The sequence below is a fragment of the Ambystoma mexicanum genome, chromosome 5p (assembly GCF_040938575.1).
Source record: "Ambystoma mexicanum isolate Mex_15411 chromosome 5p, UKY_AmexF1_1, whole genome shotgun sequence".
NCBI classification, from domain to species: domain Eukaryota; kingdom Metazoa; phylum Chordata; class Amphibia; order Caudata; family Ambystomatidae; genus Ambystoma; species Ambystoma mexicanum.
In genome coordinates, this window is record NC_090930.1 from 875,307,081 (window position 1) to 875,321,178 (window position 14,098).

Below are 14,098 nucleotides of genomic sequence, written 5' to 3' on the forward strand. Positions count from 1 at the left end.
CAATGCCAGGCACCGCCAATTCTAAGCAGTGCACACAAGTTAGGGTGCTTTGCAGTAGACTTAATAGTTTTATAAAAATATTTATTTTGTGTAACTTCAATTTGGAGCAATCATAATATCCCCATATCTCACACCCGTAAAGCAGAAGAGTGATTTCTGTGTTTACGAAACACCACCACTTTAGTGTTTATCATATTCAGCTTAAGGCAGTGGGCCTTACATGCACGTAGGAGCCTGAGTGCTCCATTCACACACTGATCTGAATGTGTAGGGAGGCACAGTATTGCACACTTACCAGATTCAGACATGCACTTCCCTGGCCTGCATCCTTAATGGGCACTGCAATGCTGGGGAAGTAAACCGCTCCCAGTCTTGCATGGTTCGTTCGGCATTCACACTGGGAAACCCAAACTGTCATAGAGAAACCACTTTCAATGAAGCCCAGGAGCTCTCCCTCTGATTCATCAAGCAGCGGAGGGAGTACTCTGTGTTTACAATGGGCTAGCTTGGTTCTCCAGAATGAGTGGTGAATCGGCACCCCGTCACCCATCATGGATGATCTGCCACTGGTTCCATGACCTTTCAGGGACTCCCTCAATGCGGAATGCAGTTCTAGACTCCAAACCCTGTGTGCCCACCTTAGCTGTCTTGCAAAGAGTAGTTGGCTGAATACTCACAAAGGCTATCAGCATACAGGAGCTGACTATGATTTTGAATGTCAGGAAGAGTGGGAGGAAGGTTAAATACAAAGGGCCATCACTTGTTGGAGTGTGGGGCCTAACTCAGTTCCTCCAGAGTCAAGGAAACACTATGCTGCACACTTTGGCATTCAGCCTGGACGCATCAAATATTCTTAATAATATAAGACAGCTATTTCAGAGAGAATATTGTTCCATCTCTGTTTTGTGTAAAAAGGTGAATGACTTTTTTCTTGCTTCGAGGCCAAAAATGTAACTTCCATAGGCATTGGCTTGCTCGACAGCTTTTGGGAGCACTAGCTTCATCATAAGTGGAATTCCTTGATGATAAACCACTGATGATGAGACTGCCTTGAAATGGTTCTCTGCAGGAACTGCAATACAATTCATTCATTTATTGTAGAACATAAGAGGCAGCTTCTGAAAGGGCACATGCAGTACCTTAACAGTTGGTGAACTAATTTCCACAGTCATATTTGTGGAAAATGTCAAATTTTGTTAGCAGAGTGGTTTAGATTTGATAGGAACTGCAGCATTCCATCACTGACACCACTATTCCACCACACAGGGAGTTTGTGTTTTGTGCAGCCAGTCCTGACCACCACTGGGTCCTGAAAAACATTGCTTCCACTTTGGTGGTGCCAGACCTCCTCACTATACATACAATTAGTCCACAGCAGTGTGCCATGTGGTGGCGTTGAGTTCCCTTAATAGTGAGAGGATATTGGAGGCTTAGAGTAGTTATAAATCATGCCAACATATATCGACAAATCAGTGATGCCCGCCAAGGCTGCTTTCTCTTAAATTACTAGTGCTAAGTGGTTCCAAACCTATGCCATTACTGCAAAGTGTGTTTATGTTATGAAGTATTTCCAGAGTCATACATGCTCTAAATATCGTACCGTTAGTTCACATCCTGTGTGTTATTATTGCCACAAGAGCAAGGGGATTCATGTATTTAATGCTGCCCAAACATTAGTCTCTGTGTGCAGAAACGTGTTCTACTTTGCTTTCTGCTATATAATTATAGACCAGTGAATATCCATGCTATAGGCATTCATCAGCTAATATCAATTGGAGGTGCCATCTAAACATTTTGAGTACCCTCTGCCTCAGAGCGCACAGTACCTGAACAAAACAGTAGTTTTTCCAAGCTGTCTGCGGACTCCGTGGGCACAGAGCCTAATGTATCCTTCCACCCTACCCAATTTGGCCTGTGGAGGAAAGAAGTGCCCAAGGGCACTCAAAGAACCCCTGACATTTCATACTGATTAATTACATGTGATATTAAAATTATTAAACATTTAATGTTAAACTTATGGGCAAGAATGTAGGAGTCACTGAAGTGATTTGTTTAACAGTTCTTCAAAAAGTACAAAATGTAACTCATCTTTATTTCTCAATTGAAGTGTGGGCATACTCTTACCAGGCACTTCTGAAACCTCTTCTAATTTGTTTCTGATATACTGCCCACCCGACACATGCTATTACATCGATAGGGCAATTGGTCAATTTTTTCATAGAGCAACGCTTTGTTTCCTTGTTGTTATTATTTTAGGTGGTTTGATTTGTAATAAGCCAATTTCTACAGATTTGTTAATGCAATCAAAAGGGGTTAATGTCATTATGCTCTTCTCCAAGGCTTGCCGCGAAGACATTATTTGACCATGGTATACCTACCATTTGCAGTTTGATGTGTGAAACATCCTTCTTGCATCGTCTATTTTCAGTTCACATAAAACAATACAGACATAATGAAAAAATACAATTCACTACTTAAATGTTCAACAAAAAACAAAAAAAAAACATTACAATAAGGATATACATCAGCCTGCATACAATCCATTACATAAGCAGGAGAACATAGAATGAAAGGAAAATGTTAAACCGCATCACAATATTATACTGCAAAAACAACATTTAAAAAAAATCTAGCACCATAAACCAAGCATACATAAGGCGTCACTCACCACAAAGGGGTAGGTAATACATTGTTCCTATGTCTGCTCTTTAATCTGCATAATCATAACTGCTATTACATTTGCTTATCTTATGCAATAGCCTACTATATTAAGTAATGCAATACTGGGCAACAGTCTTACAAATGTGTACCCAGACAGCATTAGCACCTGGCTGCCATAGCAATACAAATAGGTCCTTTAAAAATGCTGCATAAGATTATATTTTATAACACAAGAAACCTTTAGTAAAATATGAAGCTCCAAAAACAACATATTTCCTTCTTTCATATTCGGGTACATCTACTTCCAGATATTAATAACTTCAACAAATATTTGTTTCTTAGGGACATTCATTAATATGCATTTTGCATCGTAGGATATCAGATATAAAAGACTACAATACATCGAATATCGCTTAGTTGGTGAAAGAAAGCCCACTGGGATGTTAGTTAGATAAACCATGTCATTTGCATAAAAACAAGATATGGATGATGAGACCACACAAAGCAGTAAACAACAATAAGAAATGGTCCAAATCCTCTAGAATATCTGAAACACAGAGACGAATAAAGAGTGCGGATACAATCTAATGTAATTTTAGTTCAGATTTTGGCAATTTTCATTTAAAATACTTGTAATATTTAAAAATAAACCTTAAATGCAATCTCCTACACAATAACATCCTTCTTAATAGCATTGCCATATTTAGTGTTATGGTAAATGACATCCCATAAAATGTTATAATGAATAATATCACAAGCTAGAGTTGAATACATTATCCTTCTAAATTCCTAGTTGAATTTTACAATTCATAGAAATATTTATTAGACATGCTATAATAACATAATCAAGAATTTTATAAGAACCTTAATTAGCAGTCAGAGTTAAAAATGTACATCAGAACTGTAATTCAACAAAAATTAAAGCACAATTATTTTGGTTTTCAGATATTCTACATTTTGGACAAGTTCTCCCATTGTAACACTGTTGTATTCATCCATTGCAATACAGTCAACATACAAATGTCTTAGAGATTACACATTTTACACTCTCCACCAGATTTCTTTCTTCTTCCATTCTATAACTCCTATTATTGGTAATTGATGTATCCACAATTTCCATAAAACAGCCTTCGTCTAGGTTTACAATAACATCTTGTCAGATAAGCTGCTTTTCTCTACTATGCAGAAAACACTTATTGTCCCTCTTCCATGACACAATTCAATTCAATGGACAGGCAGGCGAGTCCTTACAAGACCATATGCTCTTGTCATCATTTTACCTTCTAATATACACAATATTTACATGTTTCTACTGCCCCAACCTTTGTACTCATCTACTTGCCAGGTCGATTGTATATGCTTCAAGCTGTGGTTCTAGTGAATATCTGCTATACCTTTTTTTGAATATACGAAAGACATTCATAGGCTCAAGGGCTTTTCATGTGATATCTTCTTGATGAACAGGCCACATCAATTTCTCATTAAAAGATAATACAAACCCAGAAACCATTGACGGTTAGAAGATACCAACTATGAACAATTTTCTGTTGAGTATTTGAGAATCATATGACTTTTGTTTTATTTGTCGCGATTTCTAAGTCATTGTCGATTACACATTTCTGTAAACTTTTAAGTGATCTTTACAAGCCAATCTTAGTTGCTTCATTAAAATAATGTAATTGCCATATATTTAAATGTTCACTTTCTCATTTGGGTGTAATGTTCTAGACTTCTGTAAATAGCTTGGAAAATTAATACAAATTATAAAATGTTGTGGGTGGAACAAATCCCTTCTTCAGCTGCCTTCCCTACTTGCTAGAATATCATCAGTATGACCCCCATCTTCATCAAAATGTACCTCAACCAAAGTATTATAATGAAAAGCAATGGTGAGGTGCACAGTCCATATAACATTTCCTGAGTTTAACCCACAGACTAAATTGATTAACACAGTCAAAAAGCATTGAAAAATCAATAAAAAAGCAGACAACAGATGCTGCTTCTGTATAATTGCCAAGTTGGCCATAGTGATCAGTGCCATGGTATTTTTGTGTGTTGACAAGCCCGATCTAAAACCTGTTTGTTCTTCAGAGAGTAAAGCCTCAATTGCTTCCGGATCATTTGTGGTTTCTAGTAGTATCTTTGATTAAATGGCAATTCATTCTTAGCTCTCCATCTCCCGTTTTGAAGATGGGAATCAGGATAATTTTCCTCCGGGAGCTGGGAAAGTCCCAGTACTGCGAATTCCTCAGAATGCATGATTTGCCAAACACACTAACTCCCAAGTTGCCTTTTTAAATAAAGCATTGAAGTGACCATTAGTTTTTGGAGATTGAGTTGGTATCCATCTCTCGATCGTAACTGTGAATTATTTGCTATAGTGTATTCAAATACAAATTCAAAAGCAAGTGAAATTTTAGCCTTAGTGCACCCCTCAATGCGACTCCTCTGAATGAAAATGCATCCGTGAAGAAGTAGACATTAAGTTTGATAGCTGAATGTCCACATTTTGTCATTGGCTTATTATCAGTTGCAGGAGCCACCTTTATAAATGGTGTGGCTGCAACGAGCAACTGGTCACCAGTTTTTAGGTGGCCAATGTGGTAGTATTGAGGCAGATTTCTTGATTTTAGGGAAACACTGGTGTGCCCTCCTGCCCCTCTCTGTGGCCCCCATGCCATCACCTAGAATTGCTTTATTGTTGCACTAGCCCTCACCTAGTCCCATTTTACTTGATTTGACAGGCAGATATGTAGTCTCAGCAGCCATTCGGTGCACCAGAGATTCTAGTGTGCAGGATTGACTGTAGCAGAGCCAACATTAATTTCCTCCCGTTCCACCATGATCTTTTTTCAATTCATTATGTTGACGTTGTGACTTTTAAGGGTAGTCAACAAAATAGGCGTTGAACCTTTGGCCTTCCTTATCTGTGGATGAATTCTGACTCTGCATAGGTACATGCCAAAATGTTACTATTTGCAGGTATTGGAATAAAGCAGAAGTTTTGTTATGCTGAATTATTTTTAAAACCAAAATAACACACTGATTGAAATCCTCCTTAGGTTACTTTTACATGTGCTGTCCCAAAGAAACGTACAAACTACAGTTGTTGAAGTAATGGATGCAGAAGCAAGCGCACCACCCAACAAAAGGCAAATGACGTACCTTTCCATAATGATTGAGAGACAAACTTATTTTTTTGTAGCGTCAAAGGCAACAGTGTGTGTCTAATCTGCATTGCACTTGAAGGCAAAGGTAAAACCATTGCTGACATGATAAGCACAGTCAAGACATTCAAGTCCAAACTTATCCGTTTCAGGTTCAGTGAATGAGTGAAGAAAAGGAAAATGCAGCATTTCCCTTCTGTAATCCAAATGCTGACAGAGAATACAGCTAGTGCTGAACTCCTGAGCATTAGGAAATACAGCAGTCTCCTGCGAAGGCTTAAGGAAGAGTTCAGTGACAGATTCAGGGATTTTGAAAAGCTCGAAACCATGTGTGATGTTCACCTCAAACCCCTTCATGCAAGTCAATATTTGTGAACTTGCAGAACAAATGAGTGAGCTGATTAACCTTGACGGTTTTGCAATGGAAATGGATATTGTCAGCCTGCAAGAAAACATTCAATTGAAAAGCAGACAGTCTCAATCCAGTTTCTGGAGCCTTGATGATTACAAGGAGTACAGTAGCATTTGCACAGCAGTATTAAAAGTGACTTCTCTGTTTGGTTCCAGCTATCTCTGCAAATCTGCTTTTTCAGACATGAACTTCCTCAAATTTCAAACCCGTTTGACCGATGGGTATCTGAGTGAGTCCATCCCAGTTGTTGTAGCAAGTTACACACCAGACTACAGAGCACTGGTGGATAGCATGCAGTGTCAGCATTTGCATTGAATGTCCCAATCCTGTTCATACATTGTGATAGCCTTTTTATGAGACAGCTACTAATAAAACATAATGCAACAGGGAGGTTTTTGAAGTTATTAATATAATCCTGAAGGCATAGGTTACTCCTTCTATTTATAGAGGATAAATAAATTACTCCAAAAATATCAGTAAAAATTCCGAAGTGTATGAGCATCACCACCCACCCCGATATCGCCCGCTAGTAGCTCTCCACTATTGGCCTCCACTACAAGTAGCTCTAGCTAACGTAAAGGTTGGCAACACCTGGTCTAGTGACTATTTCATCCAAACATGTACCAAAAGGAAGAGCTATGTGCACTTTCCATGCTGTAGCAGGAATCAGATTATTTTGATGAGATTATTGAAAAGGTGTCATCATCTATTAATTTTCAGGAATTTCTTGCATTGCGATGTTTAATATCTAGTAACATTAAATTCAACGTAAGCAGCTAGATGGTGTTTGTAATATTTATTGAAACTGCTTGAGGCCTGTTTCTGATAGATATTAGAACAAGACTTGGGGAGTGACAGACTCGAGTGTGCCTCGCTTCCCCTTACTTATTATTGGTGGCCCGCAGCAGAAACAACATACAAGGTTCCCCAAAGCCCCCTGGTCAATAATTATAAAGTAGGATAATGTCTGTTGGAAAGCAGCGTAGGAAGCTCCTTGGTTAATTCATTAGTATTTGAATACTAGTTCAAAGCTGAAGTGTATATGGAGAAACAAAAGTCACCCCAATGAGTAATTGGTGGTTTTATTCTTGTAACAGCCGACACGTGTTTCGACCCAAGGGTCGTCCTCAAGGCCAATAAGTCGCAAATGATAATCCTTAAATGGAAAATAATGCAGCCCGAATGGATAGTATGTAGCTCTAGCAAGTCCTTTAGAAGAATACTCCAAACAGTTGGTGAAAAGAATTTGGTGACAGCCATAGCGTGTGCCTGGCAATAAAGTTGATAATCAAAGCAGAAAGTTTGGAAAATGTCAATCAGCACACTGATGCCGAATCCGAAAACGTAATCATGGGTCCTAATACCTTGGAGAGCATATATCTGGGATGAGTCCGATCCGCGGGACTCATCCCAGATATATGCTCTCTAAGGTATTAGGTCTAAAAGATCTAAAAGGTCTAAAGAACACTCCAGGCAGATGGTAATGGAGTAATTCCATTTCTGCAAGCATTGTTTCTTGCTCACAAGGGATGGCTTCAACATTATGGGCAGTAGTACAAAACAACCAAGCTAAGACATGTGTCCGACATAACTTATTTTTCTAAAACAGCATTTTATTTGAACTACCATGTCGTCAAATGTGGGCCTCTTGTGAAATAGGGTGTGGAATAGGGATTGCCACACCAGGCTAAATGTGCTGGCACAGTCACCAGCTCCTTTTATCCCAGATTAGGGTTATGAGACGGGGCACAGCTTTTGAAAACAACTATTTATTCGCGGTTTCAGTGTTATCATTCCAGCCCAGCATTGATGGGGTGGATGGAGGTGGTTTACTAGATACATGTACCAAGGGGCAATATCTTGCCTGGTCAACAACACTCTTCTTTTAAGAAAGGTGTCAACGGTAGAAGGCATTTGAAAATCTATATGAATTAATAAGTGGCCTTTCACTATTCATTTACTGCTTCCTTTATGCCTGAGTTGTTCCTGCGACAGAAATTACATTCTCAGCCAATCCATGAAGGGTCCATTTATAAACCAACTAAGGGCCCGATCCATTAATTTTTTTGCACGGTTCAACGTGATTTTGTGCTCCTGAAAAGTGACTTTGCACTGATGACATACGTCTTTCCCAAATAAAGTGTCTACTTAAAAGGTTACTGGTCTTCTCTGTCGAAACGTCGATATCGGCACACTTCTGTACTTCGCCTTTTCATTGGCCAAAGTATAAATGCTTGGTTTAATCAAGGTCCCTTTTGAAGTAATATCCACTCCTCAAAATGAGCATTACACATTACCACCAAACACTGACACTGGAGAGAGAAGCCATAGGGCTGAGATGCTTGAGCTGTCTGTCACCACAAAAGATGTGCAACCAGTCAGCCCCTTCTAAGTCTGTGGACATGTATGTATTAATTCAGTGGCAGGCGTTTTCTTTGGTGCCAACATGTGATCTTTTTAAAACATTGGGTGAACACCTTGTGTCTTCTTTAGAGTACTATTGTGCAGTGGGTGGTTTAATAAAAGGGCTGCCAGCTGGCATCACTTCAAGCCAAATCTTGCATAACCTGAAAAACACATGCATCACACACAAGGCACTGGCAAACAAAGTTCCATCTGACGTGGCTGAAAAATCCCACCTTATCTGGTGGCAGCAGAAGAAACCACAACATCACCAGACTAGATTCTAAAGGATAAAGGGACACAAAGGGAAAGATCTTCTCCTGCTACTCTGGAATAGAATACAATGAACATTAGATTGCCCCCATCTCTACTGCATTTAATAATTAAACTGATTCCCCCTCCGCCTCCTCCCCATTCTGTGTCTTGGCAGCTAGGTTCGCGTTCAACATATCACATACATGCAGACATACATTCAAATATTGACACTTTAGACATCAATGAAAAGCTCAATTTCTCCTACCCAAGACCTAAAATAAACATAACAAGTAAAGGCATGGAAACAAATAAACTGAAGCACAGAGACTTCCCTTAATGTACTGAGTTCTGGAATGTGAATTATTGTTCATGTCTCTGCACGTACAGTGAGATAGCATTGGCTACTCACGTAATTGGACTGAACTGAAGTAGACTAACTGAAGGGTGTGGTTTAAAAATAGAAGTCTATGTGAAAATAAAGATCTATGCACTCTATTATAAGCACACCATACGTTTATAGAGATGCAGACATAAATACTGTATCAGGATGGATCAGAAGATGTCTGGCCTCTGGCATCAACAGATTCAGGTCTGTTGGAATGTTGGGGAAAAATTAAACCTATTAAGAGGAAACACACTCTGTGTAGGTGCGAATAGCATACACATAATTAAACTGCCTCTCCTGTTTTCTTTGCATAGCAACAAAATAATGTGCATCACTGCAAGATCACATCACTATATTTGAAGCACAATTCAGTGTTGTTAGGTAATATTTGCATTGTGCCTGCTGCCATTTGTAGGGCCTCGAAGAGCTCAGAGGTTGAACACCCTTTCGACGATCATAGTCTGTGTTGAAAGTAATGAAGGAGTGGTAAAAAGCATGTGTGCATTTATAGCCAGCTATAAGGTAGGTAGAGACTATGGGCCTCTTTACGACCCTGTAGGTAACCATGCTGCTTTTTGCGACATGGCTACCCCCATTCCGGGTACCGGGTCCGGGTTCCCTGAATGGGGAAATACCGGGCCATTCCGACCTTGATGGGTCCGGTATTTCCCCATTCAGGGAACCCGGACCCGGTACATCCCCATTCCCATTTCAGCCCCCATAGGGCTCAATGGAAATGGGGCTGATGCTAACAATGGGCCCGTTAATGACAGGCCCGTTGTTAGAATCCTGGTCTGCTCCTGGGACCCGCTAAGGACGCCTGGTTTTACCAGGCGTCCTTAGCGGGTCCCACGAGCAGACCTCGTAATGACGGGCCGGCAGCTCTACCGGCCCCGTTAATCCCCTATCACCAGGGCCGTAATGAGGCCATATGTCTCTAGCAGCAACCCATATTACAAAGGAGTGGGGAGAGGTGCTGTGTCAAGTAGCCAGAGCGCCTGAGTGTCAAGTTATGTGAACAGCTGGACCGAGTTTTGCATGGGAACAGGTTGTATTCTAAGGGTCATAGTGCTGACTGGACGAGGGTGATGCATGCTTGGGCCAAAGTATAGATAAATAGTGCGTAACTCAAAGGTGTGACTGAAGCACATTAGTTTTAGTCAAGCGGTGCAAATCATGTAGGCGCGGCAAAGAGTACTTTGATCCCCCTAACAGACTCCTCTTGGATGCCCAAAATTCTATGATGTAGGATGGGCGGAGGGTAGCGCAAGAGTTGGGCATGAGATCAGGATTAAGTGTGCAGTGATGTCGAAGGGAAGAGCCAGGGTTTGAGTGCCTTTCTGAGGGAAAGATGGTCCTCTATGTGGTTGATGGTTAATTGGCGGAAGTTCCAAATGGTAGGTGCTTGGACTGAGCAGTAGGGAACTCCCAATTGGGTTGATTTTGTCACTGGAATGACGAGAAGAAATGATGTGCCTTAACTGAGGTTTCTGTTAGGCCTGTAGTGTGTGAATATATTCTGAAGGTATTCCAGTCCTTTGTTGTAGAAGGCTTGATGGGTGATGCACATCCCATTGAAAGAGGATCACCATCCAATTGGAAGCCAGGACAGGGAGGGTGGGGGAGATGTATTCTCTGGGGCCTAGAGTCATGAGGAGCCTTAAGGCAGGTGTTTTGTACTCTGAGTTTTCTTAGGTGCGATGAGGGGTCCTCTAGGTATAGGGTTTTAGCATAGTCTAGATAGTATGTTAAATGATGATTGCTGTGACTTTGTGTCGGAAGGTCAGGTAAGGAAAGCGCAACAGAGGATGCATATGTGTAGGTAACAGCACTTTACCAGAGAGTTGATGTAATGTGATAGTGTCATGAGAGAGAATACAAAGTATTCATTTTTTTCAAACGTAGGTCTATCATGCTGCGCAATAGAGAGTGTTCACCAGTTTTATTTGAATCTTGGTACCACATTCATCAACGTCATGGTAAGTCTGTGCAGGAGAATACAGTTGAATAATTATTTAGTTACAGTATATGGTCTCAATAGCATGTGTTCACAGACATGCACATTTTACAATAATATTATTTATGACAAACTTGTCGAATATCATCCGCGTGTTCTCCGTGTTGCAAGTGATTCCACCCCGCCCCCCGCCCTCAGTGCCCCGCGGCACCATTTATTCACCTTGGTAAGTGTTTGGAAGGCGACGCTTCACTCATCTTGCCCTTTGGCTTTGCACCTCCCACGTGCTGTTAATATGAAAGGAGCAGGGGGTCAATGATGCTGCAGAGGAAGGTCTCTATACAGCCTTCAGATGGAAGGGAGACTGTCTGTAGAACCACCAGTGTGGCAGTGACACATAGGAGGTCTCCTCCAATGCCAAGAGCTTCTTTTTGCTCAAGGGATTCAAACAATTAAAATAAAATGAAGGCACAGGTAAGCTCGAATGTGGGGGGGGGTGGGGAGTTGTCTCAAATAAACTCTAAAAAAACTGCCCTTGGCCGGTCTCTGAAGAAAGACAAGTGAGCAGGCTTTAGTTTCCTTGGGACTTCTGGCCGACCATACCTTTTTACATGTAATACTGCACGTGATGTTCATTTACATGCGAAGAACTACTGGCAATGCACTATTTATCCATTCTGTAAGTGGAGGGACATTACCAGCCCGCTGTACAAAATGGAAGAGTCACCCAAAACGCCCTCACGCTCTGTAAGGACAGGAAGGGGGCATTGGTGATATTGAAGCACACATCACTTGACGCGATACTATTGATGGCGAACTGTGCGAAAGACCATAATGCTGTGCAAAGGCTGGACGACATGATTGTTTGTTACTGGAGACAGGCAATGATTTTCAAAACTGTTGGATTTGTCATATCTGCTACTGTGATAAGATCGAGCATCGGGCAGTCAATATTAAATTCAGGATAAGGTATAGGCTGCCATGCAATACAAATCTGTATTTTACTGAAGGACTTCGGATACCATAAACCAAGGGACCTGAGGTATGACAGCATCCCTGAATCAGCAAAACGCACAGAGGAAAAACATAGCTGTGTATGGCAAAAGGTAGAACATACATTTTCCTTTACGTCAGACGAAAACGCAATGTACGTTCTTCAAAGCAGAAAAAGAAATGTAGCAAAATATCTGCAAGTTCTTAATAGCTGTAAATAAAAGTGACCAATGAGGTTATGCCACCATACATTAGGCGACAATCTCTAATAAATGCTTACAATTTCACATGCATTGCTGTTACAGTGTTTGTGTTTTGCATATACTTTATTGGTTTGCTCTGTTTTGTTGAGCTACTTTGAGACATTGGCCATCTATTTATTTGTATTTGTATAGCGCACAGAAGCCCTGAGCTGAGGCATTGTGGCGCTTGTTACAGAGAATGTGCAAACTTGGTTACAGAGTTATACATTTACCCTTTACAATTTCTGACATATTTACATTACAATGTACAATTACAGTTGGAGGCAATAGGAACAGGAATGAGAATGGTGAGGGGTGGATCTGTGTGGTGCATTGAGTTACAGTGGTATGGTGAAGGAACATTTTTCATCTGTTAGTGCTCTTTGGTTTGAAGGTATCGGGTGGCTCGTACTTTTTCAGCATTGAGCACTTTGTAAGGTTATAGAAATCGTGTGGTGTGAAATGCATTGGGTATTCTGTGCAGTACAACACGCATACATTGCATCGTCATTGCTGTCTACCACATCGCTGTGTTTTGTGGTTCTTTTGCTGTTTGAGAAGGGAGTATGATTTTCATTATCAGGTAAATGCAACCTCAGAGCAGTGCGTGATCCTTCTTGGTAAGCTATCAGTATCTGTTTGATGCTGTATCAAAGATTTGTATAGAATAACTCTGATGGATGTCATCCGCAAGATGGTTTATCATCCATGTTTTGTGTGCCTGTATGTGTTTTCCCAATATATCTCCATTTTAGGAAATTTGGGCAAGCATGTGCCAGGCTAGAAACAGCCCCTTGAATATTGTTTGTAAGCTTCACACTTAACTGATCTTTTTTGGAATGACAAAACTCGGTCTCATGACATCAGAATGCTTCCTGGTTCTCTCCAGCTGTAGCATTTCTCTAAACATAGCATGGCTTTTCCTGAATGATAGCTCAGTATGGCCCTTTGGCCAGCTTTTATGTTTCCCAAAAGTGTTTGCTGTGATCAACACCCACACTCCTCACTGCCTTGTCCGATTCATTATTACTGCTGGAAATGGACATGCACCTCAATGCCTTCTGTTAATATAGCTATTTTATGCATTATGGGGGAGCCCCAGTGGCTAACCGGGAGGCAAGGGCTACTGGCATGTCACCCCACCATCATCTAATGTGGCTTCCTACTGCACAGGCAGCATCTCAGCAATCCTCTGTGCTCTGGGGGCTTGCCTGATCTGTGGTCACTTGCACCATTGTAAAGCTGACCCTCTTGCTTGTTGTTCACTCCTTTGATGAGAATTGGATGCTGTAGTTGAGTGAAAAGCCTTTCATCAGACTAGTTGGGCATCAGAGGCTATCCTGCTGATGGCATCTTCCAATAACGTTTGTCTTTGGCTTGGTGTTAATAGAGAAACAGCAAGTCTTCTGTATCTGCTGTCTGCCTAAGCATCTGAGACCATTTCAGGTTGCAACTCTCACTCTTAAGATTGTGCCTAAGACAGAAACTGGAAAAGGTCATATTGAGGATGAGGGCATGGATTTGCAAAGGGAATCCATCAGGGACCTTTGCTTAGAGGCAACTATCAGGCAGTGGCTACCTCTTGCCCCCGCCCGACAACCCCTGCACCACCTACCAGATATT

General features: G+C 41.0%; 1 protein-coding gene across 1 annotated transcript in view; it reads right to left on the bottom strand.

Moving 5' to 3' along the window:
- The window catches only part of GLI3 (GLI family zinc finger 3), a 558,606-nt gene that overhangs the window by 300,870 nt on the left and 243,638 nt on the right, over nucleotides 1-14,098 (bottom strand). The window lies entirely within an intron of this gene.